This window comes from Sarcophilus harrisii, chromosome 1 (assembly GCF_902635505.1).
Source record: "Sarcophilus harrisii chromosome 1, mSarHar1.11, whole genome shotgun sequence".
Lineage (NCBI taxonomy): Eukaryota > Metazoa > Chordata > Mammalia > Dasyuromorphia > Dasyuridae > Sarcophilus > Sarcophilus harrisii.
Window position 1 is genome coordinate 64,701,525 of NC_045426.1, and position 16,087 is coordinate 64,717,611.

The 16,087-nt window shown below is 35.9% G+C and overlaps 1 protein-coding gene across 2 annotated transcripts in view; it reads right to left on the bottom strand.

Moving 5' to 3' along the window:
* Positions 1–16,087, bottom strand: part of EGFR (epidermal growth factor receptor) — a 224,592-nt gene that overhangs the window by 97,773 nt on the left and 110,732 nt on the right. The gene's annotated exons all lie outside the window — the stretch shown is intronic.

Genomic DNA, 16,087 nt, shown 5'->3' on the forward strand with positions numbered 1-16,087 from the left:
TCTTTTCCTTCCCTAGGTTTCTTCCCTCTTTCTTAATACCCACTCTGTATAAAGAAATGAAATCTGTGCTCTCTGTCCTCAAGAGACTTACAATCTAGTAAAATGTTATTCACATACAGAATAGTACCCACATCAAAAGGCATTATTCAGATTTAATTATGTTAAAAGTTAGCCTAAATGAGAAAGCAGAGAGAGTGGCAAAGACAAAGAAATCATTATATTGATGAAAATATGGCACAAAATCAACAAAGAGTCTCTGGTAAAAATGTTATATTCTAATGGAAATAGAAAAAGCTCACAGGTCTTACCCCTCAAGATCAAGGAGACCCAGGAGACAATTTAATGAACAATTCAATGCATAGGTTAAAAATGGTGATGACACTTCTCTTTTGTTATGAGGCATTTTAGAATAAGGCCATTTCTATTAAAAATCATTTTATATCCTGGCTGTTAAGACTCCTTAAAAAGCTTGTGAGAAATGTGTCTACTCCAAAGATATGTCAGTCTTTTTCCACAGAATGAGATCATTCAGTCTAGGAGCTGTTCTAGCACTGGCCCTTCAGTTCACATGACACTCCTGTCTTGAACTTGAACAGGAGTGTCCAAGAAAGGTGAGAACTACATAATTTGCCCTGCACATGTGGCTCAGACTCTGGCATTAATCCAGCAGATTCCCTAAAAAAGGAGGTAATAGGATCATATAATGTGATATATAAAATTCTACCCAGTGTATTATCATTGCAGTTTTGAAAAAACTAAATTTGTAATTAGCCAAGGGATGGTTTTGTAGAGTATTATTCTTATCAGCAATGAGTAGATACTAAGTATTATTTAAATATTTATTACCTAAATACATATTACATAATTAAAACTTTCAAAATGAGAAATCAAAATATCATAGTGAGAAGCAGGTTTTATTCTGTTTTGATTTTTGGTCCAATGTAGGGGGGCTGGTGGTGTGAAGACTGATCAATGATGCAAATCACAAATTATCTCTGAGGCACTTGCCCATGTCCTCTGTCTACAAGGAATCCATCAATAGATGGGAGTGGGGCATCTTCCTTTCATTCTCCTCACATTGTGTGGGGTGGGAATGAAGGTCTACCAAAGGAGTACATGGATTGCTCTTGGTATGGGACCAAGCTATCTTTTCTTTATTTTCATGATAATATCTTTCTCTAATAATATGGTTTATGACTCCCCTTCTACATATTTCTTCATTGTTATGCGTTGATGAAATGCCTATTTATTTCTAATATGAACCTTTGGACAATGCACATATGTGGACATAGAAATCCATACTTAACATATGAACAGATCTAGCAAATCCATTGTTTCAATGCAATAAAGTATTTGATCCTATCCATGATTGGTTGAACATGCGAAATAGAAAACTAACCTTTCGTGAGCTTCCACCACATACCTAGCTCAGCTTTGACATTTTAATTTCTACATTCTACATTCTAATTTTCTACAATTTTAAGAAAAATTTCCATTATGGTACAATAGTAAAGAGCTATTAATTTTCTTCTTTGCAATAAAGTTAAAGGTATTGTGCTTGTCATTCTAAAACTCAGGCTCCACTCATGTGGAAAAAGTATAATTTATTTGCCATGGAGAATGGTCACATAATGCAGCTCTTTGCCTCACAACAGAACACATTTACTAAACAAAGTGAAGATTGATGAATTTACCTTACTTTCCCTCTAGCAATTTTTATGTATGTATACACACATACATATGTGCATATATACCTATTTATATATTTATTTACATCCACCAGCATACTTTTATAGACATAATTGCCTATATATTTTTGTATATACATATATTTGAAATAAATCCTTCTTATTTAAAAAGACAATAATGAATAAAACATATCTCATAATTGCAGAAATCAAAAAGGAAAGAACATTTGCATCCATCATTGCACTTTTCTGTAGAATTAAGAAACCCACCTAATGCTATGTAATGATTTGTTTTCCTACTCATTATCAGGCCAAGCAAAGTACCAAGTTGTAGTAATGAAAGAACAAGCTTAGAGGAATACATATGCATACATACACACAGACACACACAAGCTAAGTTATGAAGGGCTTTAATGTCCAAAAGGAGGATTTTCTTTGGTCTTGGAGGAGATAGGGAGCCTTTGGAATTTATTGAAATAGCTATTGAATGACCAGCTTCCTTGCCAGAAAGAGTTGGCTTGAAGCCCTACTTTTGACATATTCTAGGAGTGTGACCATAAGTGATGTCACCTATGAGTGGCCCCAGGCACCTAATCTTAAAGACTATTGATTGCAGAGTAGGTGTTGGTCTATACCCAGGGATAGAGAGTTTCCTCTTTGGTAGTTCCCCATACCTATGAAATCCCAGTTCTGAAACATTCTGCCCAGACCTAGTGAGTGAAAGGTATATTAAAAGAAGCTGTTTCACCATTTATATCAACTGCTTATTAATTAAGCTCAAGTTAAGGAAATTTTTGACCATAGAAACTCGGATGATGAGGGCCACAATCACCCAAAGGAAACTAATGTAAACAAACCAATATACCAGTCTCAGCACTGAGAGGGTGTGTGCACAAATTTGTAACATGGGTCAGCTGAGGTGCTGTGTATGAGCAGTCAAGTATGAAAAATGCCAAACAAGGGGCAGAACAATTTTTTAATCATTATTGTTCAGTTGTTTCAGTCATTTCTGAAGCTCTGTGACCCCATTTAGGATGTTCTTGGCAAAGATATTGGAGAGATTTGCCCATTTCCTTCTCCAGCTCATTTTACAGATGAAGAACTGAGGCAAACAGGGCTAAATGACTTGTCCAGGGTCACTTATAAGTCTCTGAAGCTAGATTTGAACTGAGGTCTGGTGCTCTATTCATTATACTACCTAGTTGCACCATCTTTAAGCATGTCATTTAAAAAAAAATTTTTTTGTCTCTTGAATAAAAATAGAAATTGTCAAAATAAGTACAACTCCCAATATTTGAATTCCATTTGTAATCTAAATTGTTTGGTCATTAGGAAGAGGGAAGCTCATTTTGTACAATTTAAAACATATTGCTATTGCAGAGATTCCAAATGTCTGAAATAATACATATATTAGTGTGTTAATGTTTACTTAAACATTGTATAACATGTTAATTAGCAGAGAGGGCGCATGGAGTAGTGGAAAGAAAAATTAGAGACATAATACTTAGTCTAAGCTCAGTGAACTAAGGCTTCACTTTTTGGGGTCTCAAGTTTTCTCATTTGCCACATGAGGAGGTAAGATCTGATTAAATTCTAGTTCTAATACTCTGGGATTATTGAAATTCCATGCAGAAGGGAAGGGATAAAAAGTTAGATCAGCTGGAGAGTGAAACTTTCCAAACTGAGATCACATTTAGTTATAAATAAAAAATTGACTAATTAAGGTTTGGGTGGGTAAATATCACAGCAGTGTAATTAGAGGATTTGTGAATGTGTCACACATTGATTCCAGTCAAGTTTAAAGTACAGACAGGAAGAAGCAATGGACTTGGAGTTGGAATTCCAGCTTGGATGCTTCCTACTTGTGTGTGACCTAAAAGAAGTTTTCTCCCATATAAGACTAGATGAGGTGACCTTTATGATTTAAGTCTAATCAAACTAGCCTTGTTATGATGCTTTATTCAAATGAAGTGAAGGTTATTCAGGAGAGTGTCACCATTATTACAAACAACACCTGAACCACATACAACACTAAAATACAGCTACCATCTCTGTGCAGAAAAGTAAAGATGTTGACTAAGTTATAGACCAAAAATTGTTTTCCACAAACAAGTGTTCCAGATTGATACTGATCTGGTTACACATACTCCCATTATCTCTTGTGACCAATTGCATTCAACTGGAAGATGACTGACTCATTGGCAGTGTGAGGCTTTGAGAGTTGAGGCAACATGAAAAATAAGATAAGACACTGGAATTTTCAGAAATTACTTATTTTCATGTAATAGAAAGAACAATGGGTTTGGGTTCAGAGGATCTAAATTTAAAAGTCAGAGGAGGGAGAGCACTGCTCTTAAAACTCAGGAAGACTTGTTCCTTATACATTTAATAATTAGAGATAATTCTGTGTCTCAATTTCTTCATCTCTAAAGTAAGGAACCTGGATCTAATGACCTTCCAGCTCTCTCTATATGATCCTATGTCAATTATGAATGATTGCCTCTGTCCACCTTTGCACAAAGCTTCATCTAGTTGAACTAAACCAGTCACAGATTCTGTTAGCACCATGCTTTGTGCACACCTGAACGTAGTATGCATTTCTTGCCATCCTGTATTTTTTTAAGAAGACGAAGTCATTAAAAGATAGAGCAGGCAGCTCTTGTCATTCATTCTGCTATTCTCTAATGTGAAAAAAAAACAAAAAACTTTTGGAAAAAGATTCATGTATACCTCCTACCACTCTTCTCTACCTCCAGCCATTCTTCACCCCACCCCCTTCAGGCCAGTAAAAGGTAGAGAATCATATCTCAAAAATAGTTGACCTCTTTGTTATGAATTTATGCTGCCAAGTCCTCCCAAGCAAAACACATTATGTTCATTCTTCTCTGAGAATGATGAAATCTATTTTCAAAATCAGATATTAGAGTACAAGCCAAACACAAATCCCATGAACTCCTACTAACAAATTCTTCTTACTAGTAACCAAAGCATGACGATAGTTAGTTCGGGCCCCATAAGGGGAAGCCTTGATCAGGAATGTTCTTTCTGTGGTCCAAGAAAGGGACACTTCTCAAAGCTAATTGGGCAGTGTGTATTTGCATCTTCCTACATATTCTGTGCTCACTGGTATTTAAAGCTCGAAATTATAATGATAAATTATTATCCCAAGGATTACAAGAGTTATTGACGTCATACTGAGCTCTTGTGTAACACATGGACTAACTAGTTAAACTGGCAAGTAAAAGGAGTGGATGGCATTTTGATGTATGACTATCAAATAGTGGTAAACACAAAGGATGTTTTAGATCTAATTGACAAATAAAGTAAATTAATTGCTAGAATCAGGTGACAGTCACTTAAGAGTTTTGAAGAATTTGTGGTCTGAATTATGAAACAGGTGGCCAGAATGTGGAACCTGTTGTCCCAGATGGCTACCATGATGTGATTTTGACAGACTGTCATCATGATTCTCATCTGGAAGAAGGTCTCTATGAGAAGAGACCCCTAAAATATAGATTTTTACTAAGCATTGGGAATTTATAGCCAGATCATTCATTATAGCCAGACTAGGAAAAAAAAAAAAAAAAAACAACTAATATGGTTTCTTCAAGGCAAACCATTTTGATAAGGTATGAACTTTCTCAAGGGACTGAAAAAGCATGTGGACACTTTTGACAAAAGTGACAAAAAGGACTAAGTAATGAGAATAAACCATAAGAAAGTCTAGGGAAACAAGATATCCATCATGCCTTCATAAGAAAGTGATTAAAAAACAACAAACCTTACCTACCTTGATGGAGATAGGTATCTAAATCATTCATAGTATGAAAAGAATAGAGAAGTAAGGGATCTTAGAAACCACGTATTTTTGACACATTCTTATTATGGTTGAAGAAACAAAATTCCATGGGAGTTGGAAATTCAGAGTCATATGACTCTGAATTATAGAGACAAGATTAAAATCCAATGCTCCTGATTTCTAATCCAGTGAAGATTCTACCCAATGCCAAAGCAACTCTGAGTTGTGGCATCTATCTGCTGATAACAATTACCACCTATAACACAATTAACACAAAGGAAAAATTTCATTCAATTTCTTGATTTCATTAAGATTCTCCTTGCTTTAGCTAGGACATATATGTTAATAGACTGATGGAATATATATATGAAAATTATAGGTATGGCCTCTAAAATATGCTATGATGCTAAAAAAAAAAAAAAAGATTTGAGATCAACATGGGAGGAGAGAAGAAAATGTTTGAAATGAGATAGATAGCTTAGCTATTGTTTCTAACTAAAAAATCCCACAGAACAAGTAAACGCTCTGTGTTATAGTATAATTGTGTTCTGATAGGCACAAAGTACTTCTCCAACAGGGCCTCAGTTTTCTCATCTGTAAATTAGAGATAATATTTATACTTCTTGTTAAGAACTTTGAAAAATGCTTATTGGGATATAAACATGAGCTCTGATAAAATTGAATCTGAACAGTCAACATAGAAGAGAGAGAGGACTTATTATTAACAGCCTCTTCACTTTTACCATAGGGTTGTAGTTAGTGTTAGAAGGGAACTTCCTTTTTGCAGATGAAAAAACGGAGGTTGGGAAAGATTAATTATTTGTCCTCATCTACATAGTAGGAGGACCAAACAGAGGATTAGACGTCAGTATGAAGAATCTAGAGCTGAAATTAAAGCATCTTTTGCCAGTAACATGCATAGTAAGTAGAAGAGCTTGGATTTGAATTGGTGTCAAATACGTTGTTCTTCATGATAACTGCCAAGCTTATTGTGGCAATGATTCATTCATTCTGCCATGGGAAAAAAAAATTCAGACTCATCCATGCTCTTCATTCCATTCTTAAATCAGTGTCTATGATTTTTTGGCACTCTCTAACATCTGGCTGAATACAATTGCAAGACAAAAACTTTACATGTACTTATGTGCATTCATCAATGGTGCACGTGCAGGCAAGTATTCATGATAGATCCTTCTTTTCCTCCTTAGCATTACACATAACATTTCCATTGAGTCTTAGGAGGAAATTCCCTTCATGTGCCCAATTTTAAAAATACCCTTTATCAAAAATATTATATCTGATTGCCTTATCTATCACATGATTTCCTTCCCCTTTTCCCTGATAGTCCATCTCTGGGTCACTCTAGGAAGCTTTCTTCTCTGAGATTCTAAATGTTGTTTCTGCTTCTTTGATATTTAAAATCTTTATTTTCCTATTTTCCACTAAATCTTTTCCAAGTTTCCTGAGTTCCTTTACTTTGATTTATGTTGTGTCTTTTTTCCTTACTGTTACAAACATAGTATAAGAGCTTCCTTTTCCAAACAGCATAGAAAGTCCCCAAATGCCAAGATGTTCAAGTGGGAAGGCAGTGCAATGACTGTCTAGTTCAAGACCTCATTTTATTGATGTGAAAAGTGAAAGTGATTTGAACCCAGATCCAGTTTGCCACATGGCCTTTGTAAAAAAAAAAAAGATGCAGCAGGTTCTGGTGAATACCGAGGAAAGAACTAGGGAAAGGGAAGAGGAGAACAATTTCAAGAAACACCTGGTATCTTTGTTAGTAAAGATAGATTGAGAGCACCATGATCTAAATTGCAGCACTGGAAAGGCCCCAAAAGTCCAGTGACCTGGAATGAGACTGATCACCTCCTATTGGTCCTTTCTTTGGGAGGGATTGAGAGGAACTGCATTTAACCTTGTGCATGCAAATTAAATGTTGACCTAGATGATCCTTAGGATACTTGAGTTATATGGTACATTCATTGACATCTTTTTGCAGCCCGTACTAAGCTAAGCTATGAACTCTATATATGCATCTTTTCTTTTCTTTTCCTTTTCTTTCTACTTCTTCACCCAAACTTCGTAATCATCAAGGATCATTTCAGGGAAATGGTTCAGATGGAATATCTTTGCAAAAATCCTTCCAAGTTTCTCTTTCTACACCTTATTTGTAACATTCAGCTTCCCTACTTCCCTATTGGGTATTTGGTTCAATATTAATTGCAACTAACCTGATGGGCTTTTTAAAAAATAAATCAAATATTTATCAAAAAAATAAATCTTACATGGTATGCCAAATGCAAATATTTGGCAGAGAAGAGGAAGAAAACACGTTGATGGCTGCTGCTTAGACATGTAATAATTAATTCATTACTTAGAGTTATGAATTATAAATGAGGAATGGAAGTCCAGAATTCCCACTAATTCTTAGTCTTTCAAAAAGCTTTCTTTCAGCTTGTAAAGAACATGGACTGGAATTCCAACTTGGCTACCTACAACATATGTGGCCCTGAGAAAGTCATTTTATTTTTCTTGATCTAAGGGGTAGGGCTAGATCATAATCTTGAGGTTGTTTGGTGTAATAATCTCTGGAGTCAGCGCACCTTGCTTTGTATCCCAGCTCTGCTACCTATTAACTGTGTGACCTGCGGCAAGTAACTTCATCCTGCTGGGGCTCAGTTTCCTTATCTGTAAAATGACTAGGTTGGACTATATAACCTTAAGGTCACTTGTGTTCCATAATTGGAAGACAATTTTGTACTGGCCTTCATTAATATTTTATAGAAAATGCTATGTAATTTGGGCAATTTATCATTGTTATTTTCCAGGTTTCTAAGTTTCATTCAATAAAGGTACATTGCCCTCTTCTTGCCCCATCTTTTCTTCTCCACATTAAATATTCCTTTAAACTATGTTTATCATGCTCTTTTAATATCTAAATAATTTATTCTGTGAAACATACTCACAACTAGTCATATGTGCAGAGTTTTTTCACTTACAGCTTATCCCATACAGCAATAATTCAGTGCTCTTATTAATGTAACATTTTATAGCCACTAGTCAAATAAAAAAGTTAATTATGGGGCAAGAGAAAACACTGACTTGGACCTGGCTTGGCTAAATCTAATTAAGATGTTCATTTGTGATAGCTGTAAAAAGAAACCTCAAACAACTCATTCTGTGACATATTTTAAGAAATAAAATTTAACATGAGAATTTAAGAGGAAGTATGGTATGTTTAGTAGGTGCTTAATAAATGCTTGTTGACTGACCCATTGACCCACATTCTAGGACTCTTCAAACTCAATTAGGCTGATCCTTGGATAACCATTCAGCTCATTGTCTATCTCCATATGCAAAGCCTTTGCAGCTTGACAAAATGTGCCAAAATTCATGTTGTATGGGCTGAACTCAGGTCCCAGCAATGATAATCATGTCAGATCATAGATTTGGTTGAGAAGAACAAGAAGGAGGAAAAGAAAGAGGAGGAGGAAAAGGAGAAGAGAAATAAGAGGAAGAGAAGAAGAAGGAGAAAGAGAAGGAAGTTTTTCAGGGGGCGTTGGACTGACATAAAATGTATGACAATCAAATGGGTGCTCTTATCTCTCTTACATATGCCATCACTAAAGTGTAGTTGGTAAATGTAATGGACAAGAAAGATAATTAAGATTTCCTTGGTATAGGGAACTCTTTGGAAAGGAAACTTCAAATTTGTACTGAGGGGTTACGTGACTTTTCAGTTTTAGACTGGATTTGAACCCAGGACTTCCTGGCCTCTGTGAAGACTCTTTCTTCAAAATGCTGCCTTTTTCATAACGAAATTTAAAATTTGTAAATCTTGCTTGATTACATAAGGATCTAATGAGTCTTACAAAATAAAGGAATTAAGTGATTTAAGATGGAAAGAGAAATCTAAAAGGGGTGGGACATGTGGACTGTTCAGAAGAGGAAGGTGATCTGATCTGGAGCTGGTGTTTTATTATTTCCATGTTTTTTTCACTCCCACATCAAACCACCCAATCAAAATAAGTTTTGTTTTTTGGAGGTACATGAACATAAATTAAAAATAAAATGGAAAGCCCAAACCAAGACTGTTTTGTGTAAAGGTGATTGACACTATTAGTCTGTAAAACTTTGAAGTAACTTTGACCTTCTGCACATATTATGCCTACTTGATGTTAAAGTAGGCAATATTCTTTGAAATATTGGAAACCACTCCCAAAAGACTGACTTCCCGATACCTCCATTATGACTTCAGTCTTCACTAAGCTCCTTGATGGAATAAAGTGACTAAAAGCTATAATCATGCATGTCTTTGGATGCAAGACCATAAGGAACATGGCTTACTCAGAGTTCTCTGTTTGCTGCGGGTTATAACTCTGAAACATTCTGATCTCTTTAACAAGGGTGGCCCCAGGATGATTAGATAGCAGACTATGATCAATAGGAAATATATTGCATATAGCAGCATAATAACTGTTTTGTCTCCCCTAAAGACAGACCAGGAGGAAAACAGACTTTAAATTGCATGGTGAATTAATTAATTTCAGCAAACATTTATTGAGTATTAGCAGAGTACACAATGTCCATGCTGTATTCTGGGGATGCAAAGATAAACATAGAATAATCCCAACTTTTAATCTAATAGGGGCAAAAGAAATGCACACAGATAACTGATAAAGGGCACTGTAAGATAAGAGTAAAAGATGGGTCCAGTCATGGGGCTATGAAACATTTGTGGATAAACAGAAATCACTTTCATCTGGGGACTAAGATAGAGAGAGTGGGAGAGAGAATTGTGAATCATGTCCCAGTTCCAACTCCTTATAACAATACATTTTTTTAAGGTGACACACTAAATCCAATTTAAAAAATTAAATATTTTCAAATTTTGCTTTGTTTCCTAAAATCCTTTCATGCAACATAAGGGATCAGCTGCAGGAGCAAATGTTATAGGTCAGGAGTTTTCCTAGTGACATGGGGAAAAAATTGGCCCATGTGCAAAGTGCACCTTCCAAACACCAGCTTGAAGCAGCTGTCGCTACTTCATGGCCTTGTAAGGATTCTTAAACTGATGATATACTTTCCACTTTTCTGTTTCATACTCTGGGAAATTCTTCTTTTGTTGCTACCACCCTTTCTCCTTGAAAATCAGTAAAATCTACAATTTTACCTTACTGATAAATAAGTGCTAGAAAGTCACCTCAAGATTATGTAGTTTGTAAGCCTCAGAGGCAATATTGGGACCCAGAGCTAGTTGATTCCAAGCCAATTATTCTATCTATTAGGTCAGGCTGTTGACATCTTAAGTTAACTACTCTTTGGTAATTACCTTTGATTTCTTCTTAATTGTATTTATTCAATTAAATTTAATTACCACTGAGCTAAATCTGGCTAAGTTATCCTTGAATTTGAAAGGTTTATTTCTTTTGGATTTCAGTCAATCTGGACACTGTCTTTTCTTCATAGATTCTGAGTCTAATTTGGGGTAGTTTCAAAGCTTCCCACCCTATTTGGACAAAGCTCATTGCTTCCATCTAGCTCTGTGTGAAACATGGTAGCTCTAGCTTTTGTTTAGCCTGAATTGGATGTTGTCTGTGTTCAACTCTAATCACAAAGGTGTGAGATGAAATCCAGTCAAGCAAGATGAAACCTGCCCACTTTGGACAGTTGCTGTAAAACCAGTGACCATGGCTGGTAAATCCTCTTCTATCCTCCTAAACCCTAAACCATAGAATGCCAGAAGCCTCAAGCAAAACAGTGAGGCTCCAGTACAACTGTGTGTTCCAAGTGGCCTTTGTCAGGAGAAGTCAGAGCATTATATCATGCAAGACTAAGATAGCAAGTGTCATTTGAAGCAAAGTTGGCACTCTTTCTTGGGAAGAGTGCAATCAGCTGTCCACACACATTCAACAATTCCGAATTGGATTTCTATGGCTCCTGAAAGCAGTTCCTGGGATACAAATAGGAATACAAGCAAATGATGTTGCCTCAAAGAATAAAGGCAGCGTGGTTCTGGAAACCCTCCCAAAACATACTCATCGGAAGGAAGCTCTTCTGAAAGCACTTGAATCCTCTGTATGACTCTTGGTTTCACCATAATGCTAGCGCAAAGTGAAATCACTGCCATCTCCGCTTTAAAGGGATGTTCCAAGTATTTTACAGCTGGGCATAAGATCTTCCAGGGGCCAGCTGGTCATTGTACAATGGAGTTTGCTGGCTGGGGGCCAACACAGAGTTGAGAGAGAGGGAGGAAATCAGGCAAGAGAAACCAATTCCAAAAAGAGCAAGAGAAGCAATATATTAGTGCACATTGAAAAACCCCCATAGAGTGTTTATAATTGAGAGAAATGATAAACATTTGGGATGCTGCTTTATGCCAAGCTTCACAGAAATTCCACTTCTCAATATTAGCTGGAACTACTGTGCAAACAATAACTGACAGTTTGAAACATCAGGCACACCCTGGCCTTTGAATTGATAAAGAGGTGATGGTATATTTTATCTGTTATGAATTCTAAACTATAAGCCCTCTCTAATAATCACATATCATTTAGGGATCACAATGAAGCACTGTAAATTGTTGATACTGGTGCCAAAAACAACTTTGGCATGTGCCAAACTTCCAATGGTTTAGCAGGCTGTTCCTAGTAGTGTACCATGAGGGAGGCCTATGTCACACATGAAAGAGCTGTCCCCCAAACCCTATGGCTATCATTGCAATACAAATCATGGTTTTGTTTCATTTGTGTTGCATGCATCTGCTGTGACCAAAGCTTAGAAACATCATGTCTATTGGGACTGCAAGCTTCTCCTTCCTCAACTGAATGGAGAACTATCCTCAGTGCTTAACTTTTCTGGTGACAAAGCCTCCTAAGACAAGAATTACTTAGAAAGACTAGAAATAATTGATGTAAACCTTTCTGGCAGCATTTTTTTTTTTCCAGTGACAGATGTAGGGTTTGCTTTTGTTGGCATGTGAATTAAACTGGATTTGTTCAATCAAGAAGATGAACTCTCTGTAAATGTGAATGTTTCCTGTCTTCTCAATCTTATCACAGTAGTGGACACTTTGCCATCACTATATGCTTTTTGTAAATTTTCATGTATTACACCCTCTTTAATTTTCACAATAATTCTGAGAGCTTCTAAGTGAAGATATTACTAGTCGAATTTTACAAGTGAAACAATTGCCATTTTAGTGCCTCAGTTATCTCATCTGTTACAAATGATCATTTGAGTCTTTCCCAGACCTAAACCTCGGAGTCTCTGATATTATGATGCTTTGTGATTCTCTTGGAGTTGCCATTGGTGGTAGAAAAAAAATAAAGAACTAGATCCAGAATTCTTTGAGGTTCATTGTTTTTTCCAGCGTTCAGGTGGCAAAGAGAACCATTCTCATGATTCTAGCATTTAGGAACATCTCTTCCAATTTTAATTCCTGCTTTTTAAATTTTTTAAACAGACCCATTAAATGAAAAAAGAAAGAGGCCATTTCCCTTGGAAGTAAACTACAGCAGACAATGTATTCAATGACCAAATGAATGATACTATCTATCTTTTCAAAAGATACACTCACAATAAAGGTTGTTAGAGTATATATCCCTTTAAGATCTGAAACAATTTTCAGTCTCTTGGCATAAATAGCAAAGGTAACATTCTGACTAAGTCTGACTCATATGGGAAAGAGACGACTTTGGATGGTTATTTCATTACCTGTCTTGTCTTGCTTTCCCCTTGTTTCCTAGCAAATTCCTAGGATCACTGTGAGCCAAGCAGCAAGAAGCATGTGACTAATTTTGCATTTCACAGGAAGGACTGGACTTTCTTGAAGAAGATTTAGGTGAAAAAAATCTGCCTCATGGGGGCAGCCCTTAGCAGAATGAGCTACATTGGGAGGTCACATAGACTTTTTGAATTTTTTGAAAAATGTTGTCATTCCTTTAATGTTTTCAAACTGGACTACAAAGATCTAACCCTCACTTGGTCCAATGTATTTCCACTTTCTTCACTAGCTTTATTTACTTTACTCCATTGTGAGAAAAGTACACTGTCAATCTTAAGGGATGATCAGAATGTAAAGTCAGGACCATTACTTCATAAGAGAACTGTATGGCCATAATGAAATCACCACTTTATAAGAGTACTTTTCTAAAAGATAGGATTGTAGGAGAAGAGAGAGTAGGGATGGTTTTTGTCTTTTTTAATGAGTCACTCCATGCCAGAAACACCTTTCTTAAGTTTTGCCAAGCTGAGAGAGAATGGCTCTTTTGTTCCATTTGCTAGCTTGAGGTATGGCATAGAAAACGGTGACTATTTTCAGATCCTTTACCTTGAAGGTCACAAAAAAAAGGATGCTTCATTTGGACTGCTACAGAATGATTTACTGTGTGTTTACTGTGATTTGCATGCACGTACACTGTATTTATTTACATGAATTTTAAATATTTTTTCTTAGTTTGCAAACAGTTCCTTCTGAAAGTGGACTGTTTCAAGAATGGTTTGTTTCAAATAATGTGGAAAAATCACTGAAGAGGGAAAAGGGGCTCGTTGTGGAAGCTACGGCAGAATGAAAGGATTCCCGCTGCAAAAGCTTTAGATGACTCCTTCATTGTGTGTACAACGTAGACATTGTGGAAGACACGTAAATGTGTCAGCTTCACCATCATATTCTACAACAATGTTACCCAACCAGGTATGCACATTCAAAGTCATGGAAGGATTGGGTATAATACAAATAATACTCTATTATTGTCTGCTCCCCTCCACTACTAATAGATTTCTTCAACAGATGCTTAGAATGCTCAGGTTTTGCACTTGCCACAATTTCCCTCCTGACTATGTAACAAATAAAATGCTAACAGCCAGGGAGCTTCATCCCAGACCAGAGTAACTAGATCCAAGATTTCTGTATCCCAATTTCTTTTTTATTTTCTAAAAAAAAAAACCAAAAAACTTCATCTTCAACATTCACCCTTGCAAAACCTTGTGTTTTATTTTTTTTTCTCCCTCTCCTCCCCTCCCCTAGACAGTAAGCAATTTAATCTATATTAAACATGTACAATTCTTCCACACATATTTCCACAAGAAAAATCATATCAAAAAGGTTTAAAGGAAAATCAAAAAGGGAAAAAAAATGATAAATCAAAAAGAAAGAAAACAACAGCAAAAAAGGTTAAAATACTATGTTGTGATCCACACTGAGTCCCCATAGCCCTCTCTCTGGGTGTAGATGGCTTTCTCCATCACAAGTCTATTGGAACTGTCCTGAACCACCTAATTGTTAAAAAGAGCCACATCCATCAGAATTGATCATCATTTAATCTTGCTCTTACTATATACAATGATCTCCTGGTTCTGCTCACTTCACGTAGCATCAGTTCATTTAAGTCTCTCTAGGCCTTTCTGAAATCATCCTTCTGATCATTTCTTATAGAACAATAATATTCCATAATCATAATTTATTCAGACATTCCAACCGATGGCCATCTATTCAGTTTCCAATTCCTTGCTACTACAAAAATCAAATTGAATAATCCATTATTTTTACTTTTTGCTAGGAATTATATTTTTTCTCCTTAAAATTTGCATGGAAATAAATGCCCTGTCACCAAAAAAAAAGAGGAAAAGGCATCTGTGTTCACAACATGAAGTGCCCTGTATCAAAGAAAAGAGATTATTTTGTGTTTTAATGAACCAGATGTTACTGAAATATGCTTCCTAATATTTTTTTTCCTCCAGCACTAATCACTGCGAAAACAGGTATCCTAAGTGTACTTGAGAAGGGAAAAACCTAAATTATTAAGATGAAAATGTTAAGAGACATAATTTAGCAACATCTGGTCCATTAAGGTTCAAGACAATCTCATTGCTGATGGATTGATCTCTTCACCTTCACAGTTGAGTTAATCAAGATTTTAAAATCTGCCACTTCTATATATCCATCTCCTGTCTATAGTGCTTGTGGTGCGTGAAATCCCAATTTATATGTAAAGAATGAATTTACATGGTTTCATTTTTGGCCTTTATATCTAAGATACAATTCACTTTTTCCTCTTAGGAACATCAAAATTAATGGCAACATGAGCCTGAATTCATGGAAGAGGGCAATTGAAAGCATGACAGAAATATGACCCTATAAAGACATCCCAGGCCTTAGGAGAAGACTGCTTGAATCCCAAGCCTGAGAATAAGGAATCTACCATTTATTTGCAAGTAAAACAAGAGGTCTGCTTTTTAGAAGTAGATTTAGAGGAGCAGTATAGAGTAAAAATTCTACTTCTCTAAATCTATTCCTTGTTTTATAGATCTTTGTGTCAAGAAGTGATGTCTAGTTTGGACTTGTGGGTAAGAAATAGCTAGATGACATATTATCACTAAATATTGTCATTAGTATTATTGATAGCTACTTCATGCTGAAGTTTGCATCAGCAGAGAAATCTTGCTAAAAAATTGAGCTAAGAAAGGAATTTGTATTTATTAGTTGAACAACTCCTAAACACATTGTATATTGTTTTACAGTCAGCATGGTGAAATAATTCATCATCCTGTGCCCAATCTGGCATTAAACATATCTGAATTTAGATGCTTGAGCATACAA